At 40.9% G+C, this 14,417-nt stretch overlaps 1 protein-coding gene across 1 annotated transcript in view; it reads left to right on the top strand.

The window, feature by feature from the left end:
* The window catches only part of plpp2b (phospholipid phosphatase 2b), a 30,455-nt gene that overhangs the window by 5,095 nt on the left and 10,943 nt on the right, over nucleotides 1-14,417 (top strand). The gene's annotated exons all lie outside the window — the stretch shown is intronic.

The raw sequence follows: 14,417 nt of genomic DNA, 5'->3' as shown, positions 1-14,417 counted from the left end.
CAGAGGCCTACGCCGGCAGAGGTTGTAGGCTCAGCACATACCTTCCACATTAGTCAGTCCGGCTTGGGGTGAGACAGTCAGAAAGAGGGAGCGCTGAGTTGTTTTTGTACTGAGAGCCATCATGTTGATAGAGCTTTGGTGCAATAGGTTTCCTGCTGTCATTTCAACAACGCATGTTTGGAAGTGAAGAGAGGAAACAAAAGAGAGCAGGGCAGAAAAAAAGTGGAAACTGCAGCTAAGAGGAAAAATGCCATCCTCTTTCCTCGTCCAATTTGTAAGGGATAGTTGACAGATGGAGTAAATCACTTAAGGGTGACACTGGGTGAAACATAAAGAAGGAATAGGGCATGAATGCAAGAGGAAACAAGAGCTTTTAAAGAGGCCATATTATGCTAATCTTCGGGTTTCACAATTGTATTTTGCGCCTCTGCTGTCTCTTTAATGTTCAAAAAGCATACTGCCTGTGTTGCAGCACCTCTTTACACCCTCTGTCTGAAACCAGAGCGCAGTCAGCTCTGATTGGTCAGCTGGCCGTCTCTGTTGTGATTGGTCAACCGCTTCGAGATGTCGTTTACATTTACTGTTACATGTACACAGTCTTATATAACACCATAGGGAAGGAAAAACCCCAAAAAGCATAAAAGGGCCTCTTTAAACCCCACTAAACTAACATTTTTGGAAGGTTTCAATACAGAAGGAAAGATGGTTTGGAAAGGGGGAGAAAAATACATAAAGAAAGAACTCACACTTTATTGAACTTTCACTGGAAAGACGAGAAATGAGAGTAGAATAAATTAGAAGGGGCCAAAGTTCCAGCTGTGACCCTGAAGGGAAGTTTGAGACCAAACAGCACACACACACACACACACACACACACACACACACACACACACACACACACACACACACACACAGGCTTAACAGGCCTTGAAAATATGCATACCAAAAACCCAGACTGTATGTTTTTCAAATTGAGCGAATAATTGTCCGTCCACATGGTTTTGCAGGTGCAGCAGGTTGTGTCAGGGAAACCAGGGCAAGTAGGTGTGAGGTTCTCTCAAACCGCTGGAGCGAATTCCAGATGATCGAGGCGTCAACTTTCCTCTAGGTGGAAATGAGAGGGAGAGAGGGAGAAAGACATAAAAACTGAGATAAAAAAAAGGCCGAGCGAGAGGACATGACGAGCCTCGAATCTCAGCCCCAGAGTGCGATTGTGGTCCAAATGGCCCGTCGTAATTGCACATCTGTCAGCTAAATAAAGCACCATCCTATTTTGTGTGGGAGGACGCTGCAATCAAGAGAATGACAGACAAGGAGATGGAACTCCAGGGAGAAGAATGAATGACTTTGAATAAGAGAAAAAAAACGAATGGTGGAAGGAATGGAGGGCAAATCCCTTCTTACACTGACATCTTTGTTTGTCCGTGGTATCAATTCATGCTCACATTTCCCATGATGCTATTTAATGACATGCAGTCATCATCATCATCAGCAGAAACAGAGATGCTACTGCGAAAGAATGCTAATTTGCGGCCAGGTAAATGAGAAGCCTCGTAAAATTCCCAGAATAGAACTAAAGCTCTAAAGTGGGCCTTTCTTAATCTGACACAGGGAAGCTTGAGCTCTGCATCCTGCTACTTCAAAACAGGCTGCCATTTGGGGATCAGGCAGGAGATTTCTGACTGGCAGCTGGAGATTAGCTTCATGGCTACATTTCAAATTGGCAGCGTTTTCCTGCCTCCATCCATAAAAAGCAGGTGTCTTTTAAAAGAAGGTTCTCCTGTATCCTGTGTCAGTACATCCACCCCCATACCTTACCTCCTCCGTGTTGTTTTTCTCCTGGAGCTCTGGAGCAGGGTCAGCTTGGGTTGCGGGGTTGTCTCGTGGTATCCTGGAGACATACTTTGTCTGCCAAAGTGTCTATTTCTGCTTGTGAGCTGTGTGTGTTTGCTTTTCAAAAGAGTGGCTGGTTTGTTTCTTGCATGTATAATCCACTGAGGGTCTCCTCATGAGACACACACACACCTCAGGATGTACCATTCGTTCTGCACAATCCAGACTGTTTACATTCTTGTAGTTCAACGCTTTTAATTTCATCCAACTTGTAATTTATGACAAGTAAAATCATGTGTCAGCTGAATAAGTGCTTTACTTGTGAACACAGAAATGAAAACGTTATACTTTATTTGTACAAGCCAGGGGAGGGTTTTTTAAGGCCAGGTGTGCTGACTTCACTCGGTCCATGAAGTTTGTGGCAAACTGGCATGATTTTAGTTTGTTTAAGAGGATTTATTAGGCGCAAACACACTCGTTAAAACCTAGACATATGGCGAAGCAGATAATACAAATGATACTTTCAAACGTATCGTTGTTGATGTACATCCAAAAGCTATTTAGACTTTTCAACGCTTGCTAATTTGGAGAAGGAAGTGTATTTCATTAGCTGCTGGCTTCTCTTTTAAGTGTTTCAGTTCATTTTCCCCTCCTCGCTCTGCCGTGATTAATGGCTCCGCTCTGGCAAGTGTTAAAAGTTTCATAAAAGAGTTTGAAGTTAATACACCAAATGACTGCAATGTAGAAATAATTATTGTCTTTCTTTCATTTGTGACATTGACCATGCTGTATTAAGAAAATAAACATTCCCCCTGACTTTATCCAGGCCCATCCTACAAAAACCTTTTTAAAATATGTTACTTTCTGTATCCAGTCTAACAGGTATTTGCTTTACTTAACAAGTTGGTATTGGCCGACATAATACGTAGAGTGGAAACCGATTTAAGCTAATGTCTAATCCCTCACCATGTCTCCCTGAGCAAAGACAAATGTTTGTTTTTATGTCTGGAGATGCAAATACCGTGATAGGATTATGTTTTTAGATGGGATATATGACATGCTGTGCAATCTTGGCCTTACTGGATATATAGGAGGAGTCTGGAAATGTGTAAGATAATTTTTTGAAGATCACGGTGGTCATTGAAAGAAAGTGTAAATTCAGAGTTAAAGGTGGGGTAGGTACGTTTGAGAAACCGGCTCGAGATACACTTTTTGTTATATTCCATGGAATGCTCTTAACATCCCGATAGCAATGAATATCTTAAGTGCTTTGACAAAAAAATCCATAAATCCATAAATTCATCTGTGGAAGCCGTGGTACTGTAAAAAGCACGACCAATCATTTTAGCCGGCCCGGCTAAAATGGTAGGTGGTAGGCCATCCTACTTGCCTGTCAGCCTTCCATCTGTGCACAAACTTATCTCTGCCCTCATTGGTCATGTGCGCGTTCGTGTGTGTTGGAGGAGGGGCTCTGTAAGGAAGTGGCAGATTTTTTCCGGTTGTGTATTTTCAAATTCTAACGCACTCGAGCTGGTTTCTCCAAAATTACCTACCCTACCTTTAACTAGAATTCCCTTTCTTTAGTTTTTATACAGAGATTACATATCTTTAAAAGCAGGCAACTGTATCACTGCTGTTTAATAGTACAATTGGTCTAATTGGTTAGCTGGCCGGCTCTGTTGTGATTGGTCAACTGCTTAGAGATGTCCCGCCCCTTAGCCAATCACGTAATCAATGCGTTGGAGTGCTAGTTAATTGAGCACGAGTGTTTCGTAGTGATGTCATTATGAAAAGAGTGTGTGGGAGAGAAACTCTGGAGGGAACACTGGGATGTTTGCCTTTGCAGACCATTTACATGCACAGAAACCTATATGACACACTACAGGAAAGGGAAATCCCCAAATAGTATAATAGTGCCTCTTTGTGTTCAACTAGTTGTCAGTGATGCAGAGATGGTAAATCAGTTGTTTCCTGACATGTGGCAGCTTCTTGCCAGCTGGAGGCAGGATGCAGGATACAGAAGCTGGCACTAAAAAGCCACATCAGTAAATCCATATCAGGGCGCTCCCCCGAGGAGACAGGATGTTAGTTAAATGCTAAAGAACATATATTGTGCTGCGGTCGTCACAAACAGGACTGTGGTGGTGATGAGAGGAAGACATGTGGAGTGAGCCTTTCATAGACCCTATTTACCACGTCCTGACACTGCTGGTGGATGTGATAACAGGGATCCAGCGTCTGGTGGTCGGCCGCTGGGAAGGTGCCGTGTATCGACAGGTGTGCTCCAGCTGCTGCTGCTACACAGAGACAGGGTGTGGGCCGGAGGGGGGAGGTAGAATAAATGCTTTAGACAGGTGTCGGCTGGGGAAATTGCCTACAGGTACTAAAATAAGTTAACGTTTTTATATTACAATGATCTTTTCTTGATTACCATTTACCTCTTATGTATTTGTTTGTTTATGTATTTGTTGTTTTTGTTTGTCTTTTTCAATAACAAATGTATTTCTTTAAGAAAAAAAATATATATATGTTAATAATTTAGTTTTTGGGAGAAGGGGTGGGATTCAGTAAGTGTAAACTTCCCCCCACCCCTTTTCGGATGTGTAATTAAATAGATCATGTGTTTTATATATAATTTAGAATCAGTAATATTTTTGTATATCAATTTGACACTGCTTAATTTTGTATTGTATAATAATTCTCATGTTACATTTTTGTATTATTGTTTTACACATTCAAAATAAATCAAATCAAATGTGTCCGTTAAAACAAACAATATACTCTCTACGTGTAGAAGGCTTGCACTCCAGGTTATAATGATTCAGCTCAAGCAGGAGATAGTGAGACCGTGAGTCAAATGCCATGTGAGATTATCTAACATGAAGCGTTGGCACCGGATCAGAGTCCGTGGCTTAACTGTAGTGACTCAGAGAGGTTGTTTTATGTGTCATCACTTTGTGGTTAGGTTTAAGCTCTGAATCTACTTGGTTAGGTTTGGAAAAAAATACACCACAGACTCAGCCTCCCCATGTGATTCTGAGCGTAGCATCATAACTTCTTTTAGCTTTTTGTTTCACACGGGACACCAAAGCTCGCTCGGTATGGCTAGGCCTCGCTAGGCCTTGTTAGGACTGGCTCACTTTACTCTGCGTTTCCATTAGAGTTTAGCTGGGGCAGTAACTATAGTAACACAGTGTAGACGGAGCCGTGAGGTCATCTTCAATGAGAAGAACCACAGAAAAACAACATCAGCCGTTAGCTGTTAGCACTCAAGCTCACAGCTCCTCATATCTGTTCAAAAACTAGACAAAAGTGAAACAAGTACAAACCACAGACTGCCTGTGTCATGGCGAATACAGTCGCTGGTTTATTTATGTCTGTATAGGCCGTTGTTGTGAGTGTAGACCAGTGATCACCAACTGGCAGCCCGCGGGCCACATTCGGCCCGCCAGACATTCTCATCCGGCCCGCACGACGGGGGTGACTGTGGCGTTGGCGGAGTGGTTACTGCGTTCGCCTCCCACCCATTATTTTTTTTACAACGTCTCGTGAGTAAGGTGCAGTACCGGAGTCCAACAGAGAGGCAGCAGCTGCGGGTCAGTAGACTGCGTACTGCGAAACCTTCCCTGCTTTGAACAAGAATTGATCCTTCGTTGTGAAGAGTATGGTTAATGCGGTCCGCACCACAGCAGTAGCTGCGGGACAGTAGCCTAGAAGCAGGGTTGGGTTGTAACGGAATACATGTAACGGCGTTACCTAATCAGAATACAAAAATCAACTAGGCTAACTGTATTCAGCTGGCGTTACATTTGAAAAACGAGTAATCTGATTACAGTTACTTTCGTAAACCTGAAGTGAATACATTTTGGAATTATTGGTGGAAAAGTTTCCTCACAAAATGTAATATTCATTACCGGCAGAACTGTGTGCACACTGCACAGCGCTGCATGTCTGTGAGCGAGTGTGTCTGTGAGGCCCCGCCCCCGCACGCAGATGAGAGAGAGATCTCTTTTAAACTATATTGAAAGTTAGAAACGGAGATGGTTCGATAAAATGTGCAAGATAACGTTTATGTAGCATTTCTTTATTGCCGAGATGATGACATTTATAACGGGATCAAATCAAAGTGAATGGCTTGCTGCTGCTGAATCAGGCGCGCCGGATTCATTTTAGAAGTGGGGGGGCCAACAAAAGTGCGTGTGTATGGCCCACTCCCAAACCACGTCCTACACACTCCCCCCTCCGTGACGGAGTGAACTCCGTGGAGTGACACATGAGGCTCCCTCCTGTCAGATGGAGGGAGTAAATACAGCAGCAAGCTTTGGGACGGCCTCCCCTCTCTCCGGCAGAAACAAGAAGTACCGTAACTAAATGTAACAACGGTTTCAAATCAGCATCTCTTTTACAAAAATGTAAATGAATAACTCAAATAAAACTCCAAACATCTTTCATTGTGTTACTTTTTTGTAAAGCTCTTTTAGTTTTAAACCTGATGTTTATAAGCTTCTTAGTTCTTGCAACAGTCTGTAAATATACAACTTTATAATAAAATGCATACAATTACCAGTAGCGTGGCGTGGGGAGAAAATTAGAGGAAGCCAATAATACGTCCTTTCTTTTGGGTCGGGGGTGTGGTGGTTAATGTAATAACGTAACCAGATGAGTGATTACAGCACCCGGTATCATTTTACACACATTTGTACCATACAGATGCAGGACTTACACACGCCTGTTATCTAACCGACAGGTCCGCAAGCACTCTCCAGCCCAAACTCTAATAAGCATTCATTCACAAACTAAATCAGGAGACCTTTAACGTTTTACGTCCGATTTGCTCCTTTTTTCCTCGCTGTACACAGCTCCAGTTTGGGCATTGGCCTGTAATCAGATTTTATTTTTAGTTGCTGCTGTAACGGAAGTTTAGTACAATTATTTTTGATTAAATACTCCAAATCTCCACCCTCCATAATTGCACTTGCTTGCTACTTTCTAACGGCGGTGAGAGTGGTGCAGTGACGCTATCTATCTTCTATCGATTAGATGTATGATTCGAAAATAATAAAAGTAAGGTAGACATGTGGATATTATCCGGCTGAACAAAACATGCATTTATCTAACAGGTTCATTTTCCACTGACCTTATTTCGAGCTATTTTCCAAAATCCTATGTAGAAATCCCATTGCTTTTTTGTCGAGGGAAACCGAGCGCAGCTTACTTCCGGGTTTTAGGATGCGTCACTGCCACACTAAATTGATGCGATTTGATTGGAGGCAAGGGAAGCCAGCCGCCTCTGGCTGCCCTTGGCATGGCCCTGACTAATCACAGGTTGGCAGGGGCATGACGTTAGCCTTGTCTGATTGGTCAATCCCTCCATTTTTTTTTTACCAAGGGAAGCCAATTTCGGCTGGCCTCCTCTCGCAACAAAGAGTGCAATCTACTGTTTCACCATAACACATAGAGGGGCGCTGTTTCACTCTTTGTAAAATACTCAATGAGAATGGGGGAGAGACGGGCCGGCAGCAACACACGGCAAAGAATTTCCAAAACTAAACGAAGTGTTTTTATTTATTTATTAAAATTATAACTACAATCCAAAAAAACAGGGGAAGCCTGGCTTCCCTTTGCCTCCAGGAGAAAACGCCACTGACAATTACCTTTTTCTAGACTAAACACAGGTATGATCCTAAGTTAAAAAAATATGAGGTTATCATGAGGTTGTTAACATCGCAGTTTATCACTATTGTTTAGTGGTTTTGCAAATAATTAACCACTCTCTGTTTTTGTACCCTTCTGCGTTGAAGTAGGCCTACCTTCTCTTTGCCCAAATAATCTACTAGCGGTCTCCTTTTTTCCGACAGTTAGCTGTACAGCTTTACCCGCCTCAATGTCCCGACAACAATCCTCCATGCAGTCGGAACCAGCCTGTTTCGGTACAACAACGGCGGCGGTGGTTTTGACAGTTTCTGCGGCCGCAGAGCTGCTGCTTTTGGGTTCATCTGGCTTCGCTGTTTGAAGAAGGTCCAGGCTCCGGAAATGTGGATGTCAGGGATGTGACCTTCCAGTTGTTAAATTTAAGTTTAGATTGACTGTATTTAGTTTTCTTCTGCGCTGGTTCTTCTGACATGTTTGCAAGTGTATATATTCTTTCTATCTCTAGGTTAACGACTGACACACACAGAACAACGTAACAAATAAAGTAAACAACGTAACAAATAAACAAATCTAAGCTTTTTTATTGGTTGTAATTTAGGGTAGACCTACATGGATACATTTGAATGGTGTGACAATGTCCTATTTCATTGGGTTAAAATGTAGGCCTACATATTCTTCCTGTTATGTCTGCCTGCTTTATTGTACCTAATGCAAAGTGACCTGCTCCATCGAAATCAGTCGCATTGACCCGAAGACACATTTTGATTCCTAGCTTTCTAATGATATCAGGATTGTTTTTGTAGGCTACTCCAAATATTAAGCAAAATGTCACATTATATAATGACTGTTACAGAGTCATCATTTTGAGAAAAAGGCCTTTCAAGTGTTCTCTTCTCTGGAATCCATCGATCTGATTGATTATTAGTGGAGCAAATTATCAAAATACTACGGAGGGGAAATCTTTTTGTTTGGATTACTGCACTCACGGGAAACACCGGCTGTTGTTATGCCTGCTGTGACCCAAGTTACTCCGTTCTCCGCTTGTAATTATGCCGTTACAAGCTTCAAAGTTGTAGGCCTATTTATCATCTGAATTTTCCGAAACAAGTTTAATATTCTGAAAGCCAAGACTTTGCTTATTTGAAATCAGATAAAAAAAACTGTAACGGACCCTGCCATGTTATCTATGATTAGCACCTTACATTCATAATTTCAGCTGGAGGGAGGGGGAGCGGCGCTGAGGAACAGCAGAGTGGCCAGTGAGAGCTGTCATCTTCCCTTTACAAGCTTCAAACATGCCTGTAGCTAGTGAGATTGAATATAACAATAAAAAATAACAAAATATACACAGCTAGATCAGATCGCGTTTTAGATGCGACTTTAGAGTAGAGGGGAATTATTGAAACGGGATTTGTACAGTTTTCCGCGGCATCTGCTGCTGCGAAAATGTGGGGCAGGGCTGAAAAGTGGGGGGGGGGCAATGGCTCCCTGGCCCCCCTGCTTCCGGCGCCCTTGTGCTGAATGCATGGGGCAAGTGACTGGAAAAAGTTTTAAAAGTTATTACATCGTTTCAGATAATACATAATAATGATAATTCATTCTATTTAGGGGCGCCTTTCAAAGCACCCAAGGACACCTTACAATTCATAACATATTCCAAGGAAAGGTTTTAAGACAGTACAAAGAATGCAGTCTGGGTGATGTTTTTTATGTGGGGTGCAGATGAGAGGGAGCTGTCCAGAATGACACCAAGATGTTGTGTTTGAGTTCTTGATAAGTCATTCAAACAGTAAAATAAGTGTCTCCTGTTCACCAAAACATACCCATCTGTTATGGAAAAATAAAGTAATCCAAAAGTATTCTAAAAGTAATCTGAATACATTTTTAAGACACGTAACTGTAACTGTATTCTGATTACTTTCAGAGCATGTATTCAGTAACTGATTACATTTACAAAGTAACCCTCCCAACCCTGCCTAGAAGTGATCCTTCGTTAGCGTGAAGAGTCTGCTAAGCTTTATGCAGTCCACAGTACCTGAGCGTGCTCCACTAGCACCCCCCCCACTTCAAAATTCTGGGCTATATAAAAGTCGCTGGCCCGCGATAGTGTCTATTGGATACATTTTGGCCCTTGGACAAATGTAGTTGGTGATCCCTGGTGTAGACGGTCGGAGCATATACTGCGTTAGCTTAGCCGATTTCCATTTAGAAAACACGCATTTTAAAAGGTGTTTTGCCTGCCGTCTGTCTGCAGACTTGTCAAAGCATTAATTCATGGTTTTTACTAACCGGTATCAGTATGTTGTTACTTCGGCATCATTTTTTAAACGTGCATTACAATTAAATCACGGTCAAATATGTTCATTTTGTTGTAGTTGTAGTAGCCCCCTTGCCAGTGATTCTCTCTCTAGTTTAGCATACTCAGCCCGAATCAGCCTGGTTGTTGGCCCGGAAAGAACCTCGATTTTATGGGGCCAGAAAAACTGTGACATAGTACCCGCTAGCCGGAACTACGCCAAGTGGAAACGCAACCAAAAACGGGCCGGGCACGCTTAAAGCGAGCTCCGCGCTGTGGTGGAAATGCGCCATAAGATACATTCATATTTTGTATGCTCTATTTATTGAGAGTTAGATGACAGGATTTACACCACTTTTCTTCTCTTAATATAAGGATAGCTTAGCATAAAGGCTGGAACGAGGGGGTAACAGCTAACATTGGCTCTGTTTAAGGTACCTACCAGCAGATGTAATGCTCACTAATGTTGTTACATTTTGTTTGATTATTCTTAACATCAGAACCGTCAAGTAATATCCTCTTACTTAACCTCAGCAAAATGTCAAACTGCTGATTGTACTTATTGTCTTTTAAACTGATTAAATAAACAAGAGATACAGTATCGATAGGAGAGCTAAGTGATATACATTTAGAGCTTTCTGGCAGGCTATTCATAGACATTTTGCATTTGATATGGTTTGTTACTTTGGTGTTCGAACTGTGGTGAAGTGTTGAAACAATACAACACAATTTCAGTTTTTTGGGGTAAAACTTTGGCTCATTTAGACAGTTGCACTTTAGGGAGATGTGATGTATCCTCCTTTTAATGACATAAGTAGATATCTGTGTATACTGTGTAGAAAATAATTAGTATCTCTATTGTTTTTGTCTAGTCTACACCTAGTTTCGCCAAGGTCGGGTTACCAGGTGTCCATGTGTGATGATGTGTTTATTGTATCTATTGTTTATTCCCCTCTCAACACAAAGCTTCTATTTTACCTCCTCTCTTCCTCCCTGAGCCAATAAGACTCTTTGTCTTCATGGGCAGCATCTCTGCAGTTTGCATGTCACTATACAATGTCTGAACTCATCTCATGTCACTTTGAATATACAGTAGGCCTATGTGATGTCAGACAGCAATGATACAGAGACACACTGCCTGTCTTTGTACAGAGGCCTGTACTACGAAGCTGGTTCAACCTAACCTGGATATGTTTGAGTTAGCCGGTTGGCCTAATCCAAAACATACGCGCTCTCGCTAAACTGTACTACGACGCGGGTTATCAAGTGGATCGCTCAAGCCAGCCGTGTCCTATCTAGTTAGGTGCACGTTCACATGAAAGTGGTGGTATTTGGAGCATTCGACCAATCACAAACATGGACAAGCGTACTGACAGCGCAGCATCATACTTCCTGAATGAAAAGTCAACTATATAATTAGACAAATATGAAGAAGTTCAACTTTAAACATCCATGACTTAAACACTTTATCCAGGATAAAAGCCACATAGCTGCACCTGCAAGGTGAATACAGCTGGTAAAAGAAAAAGTGTTTGAATGCGTACATTAACAGGTTTATGATATCACTGCCCCGTCTAAGACACGAGTGGATCTGACTTTAATTACATTGGTCTCGAGTGTTTCGTCAACTTAATGTGTTGCTTAAAATAATACTTCTGCATACAGTATGTGACACTGTGAGTGTTGCACGGCCAGATACGGCTCAGCTGACTCAGATAAGGAAATATATGATACATTATGATGTGATATGACGCGGACTGTACTTAATGTTACTCTGATCCGGTTACTTATGTTGTGGCAGCTTTCTTAACGCTAATGTTATAATAGTCAGATTGCTCTGAAGATGGGAGTTGATATTCTATTAATGTTCACGTTCACACAGTCGGTGATTTTTGCCGGCCGTCTTTCCTGCAACGGCAGCTTTTCTGTATTTCCTTTCTCCTGTAATATAACTTGATCGCTTTAAACTCCGCACACTGAGCTCTGATTGGTCAGCAGGCGGTGCTTTCACTGAGTTGATCTTAGTCTGCAACCTAACCTGCTCCGGAGCAGGTTAGCTGCTCAGCATAAATTACCATGGAGATCTAGCCTGCTAAAAAGAGAACTAGCTTCGTAGGACCGGAAACCCAGAGTTTTCCCTGAAGTTAGCCGGCTAAGCGAAAATCCTGCTTCGTAGTACAGGCCTATACCCCCCAGGTGTCATTGTGTATTGTTGCTCATGTGAATTACAACATCTTTTAAGGGGATTTTTCTTCTCCATTGGTCAATTAGTGGTTTATTATACAACAGTTTAAATTATTCTGTGTCAAGTTTTTTTTCTCAGAATAAACTGAGGTTAAAAGGTCATTTTATAAAGAAACTGCTCAGCCCTAGGGCATCAAATAAAAATGCCATAATCAGGATTTTTTTTAAAGGTAACTGTATTCCCTTACAGTTGAATAAAAAAAAGAAGTAATCAGAGTACATAAAAAAGGGAGATTATTATCAGGATTACAATGTTACAATCAATACATTTTAAATACAGAATGATTTTTTAACTGTACTATTGTATAAACCTAGCCTATTCTTTAATCTAGAATCGTTAGGCCTGTACATTGCCATTATTTGCTTTGGTTTTTAATGACAGTTCTTCTTCTTTTTTTAATACTTTGTTTATCCTAATCCATATACTGTTTTAAACAAAAAAAGAGGATACATTTTTGACACAAAAATCTTGGCTTCCTCCTTTCTAATCTTGCATTGTTCCATTTTCTTACATAACACACTTAAATAGAAGCCAATTTATTGATATTTCTAGTAATTATTTACAAGATTATTGAGGTAATCCAGAAGTAACGTAAAGTAACATTACTTTCACGATTATTAAAAACGATTATCCATTTACTTTGAAAACATCCATTTATTGAAAAATGTGAACAGTATGTTTTCAACAGTTGATTACCCTGAACTTTAAGTATAATTCAACTGAAAAACCAATACAACAATGTATTTTTAAAAAAAATCGTTTATTTCGATGTGTTGTTTTCATAATCGTTGCAAGCCAAAATCGTAATTGCGATTTCAAATATGATTAATTGAGCAGCCCTATACGCTGATGTAGTTTTCTATTTGTTTCAGGGTGGTTAAACTGGGTGTTACAGAGTGTTCACCTCAGCTGAATCCTGATCCACCGGCCTGTTGTATATTTTCCTTTTCGTCTCAGTCTTCAGTGTGTGGACTCTCGGTCTCTCATCAGTCAGTCTCGCTCGAAGTCCTCCTGGAATTATGTCAGCTGCAGCCTTTTTCTTTTTTAAAGAATGGGAGGGGTGCAGTGCTCATTTACTCAGAAATGTAATACCATTGGTGAGAGTACTTTTTTAAAGTGTGTGTGGTGTTTTTTCATGGCTGTTTTTCTTGCGTTTAGTATGTGGCTGTAAGGCATTTCCACAGTGGCCCCAGGCCTGTCTGTCTGCCCATTATACAGCGGTCATGGATATCAGGGTGGAGAGTGCATTCCTCAGCAGGGCTGCAACTTATTATTCAGGATTTGTTCATCTCAAGTTTTACTTTATCTGAAGTGTCAACGATGGTGAATCAATTACCCATTCTAGAGTTGTATTACCATTTTTGTATTTTCAAGTAACTTTGAATAAAGGGATAGATGAGCGATATCTGTTTGTCTACTGAATTCCTACTACACCCTAATTCTTATTATGAATAACACCATTAGATAAGCGTAATACAAATGTGAGGTTTTAGTCAGTTACAATGTATTCTCATTGTAAAATTATAACTTTTACTACAGTAATGTATTATTGATTTCTATCTTAGATCTAAGGTTAAGGTCAGTTACAATGGTGAAAAGTTTGAGCCATTAAAAGGTTAACAAATACATTGTTTTTATTCTTTCAAGCTAATTTAGACAGAAGTGGCGAGTACATCAATTCAGGTCTTCTTAACGCACTTAAGTCTTGCTCCACTGAAAATATTTTGAGTATGTCACACACACCATTTTAGACCAGAAAAAAGGGGAAATACAAGTAAGAGGTTAAGGTCAGGAACAATGGATTCCAATGGTGAACACTTCTACAATTGTACAATCAAGTTAGGTCTAACTAATGCATACTATATCTACTCAAGTATTACTGCACCCAAAATTATTCAGTTTGAAACACACGCCATTTTAGGGTTAAAAAAGTGTGTAAAAAGTTACAGTTCATAGTCCGTTACAAAGGACAACAAAGGTGAAACATTTTTGATCCTGGGGAAGTATCATAACATCTATATTAAACTTTAAAACTAGTAACATTCACACTTCTCTTGTGTCCGTCTACCTCAGTACGCTCAGAACAGTCTTTTTTACTTAAACCTTCCTTATTCCACGAGGGGTTGAAGAGGAAGATCAAACATGAATAATGTATTCATCAGCACGAGCCTAATACCTTTTATAGAACCCTTTGAAGAACATACAGTGTGTCTTTTACTCATTTTCACGTGCTTGTACATCTACCAAATGCAGTGAGTGTGTGTGCGTCAGAGAGAAAGAGGAAGAGGGTGAGGGATTATTTCTGGGATGGATGTTTGCGAACATCTCAAGGACATAACTTGTGCGCTCAGGTCAGGAGCCCTGAGCAGCTATATTTGGTCTTATTATTTG

The sequence above is a fragment of the Gymnodraco acuticeps genome, unplaced genomic scaffold, assembly GCF_902827175.1.
Source record: "Gymnodraco acuticeps unplaced genomic scaffold, fGymAcu1.1, whole genome shotgun sequence".
In the NCBI taxonomy this organism is placed as follows: Eukaryota; Metazoa; Chordata; class Actinopteri; order Perciformes; family Bathydraconidae; genus Gymnodraco; species Gymnodraco acuticeps.
Note: the sequence above shows the minus strand (reverse complement) of the source record. Positions and strands in the feature narration are given on the sequence as shown.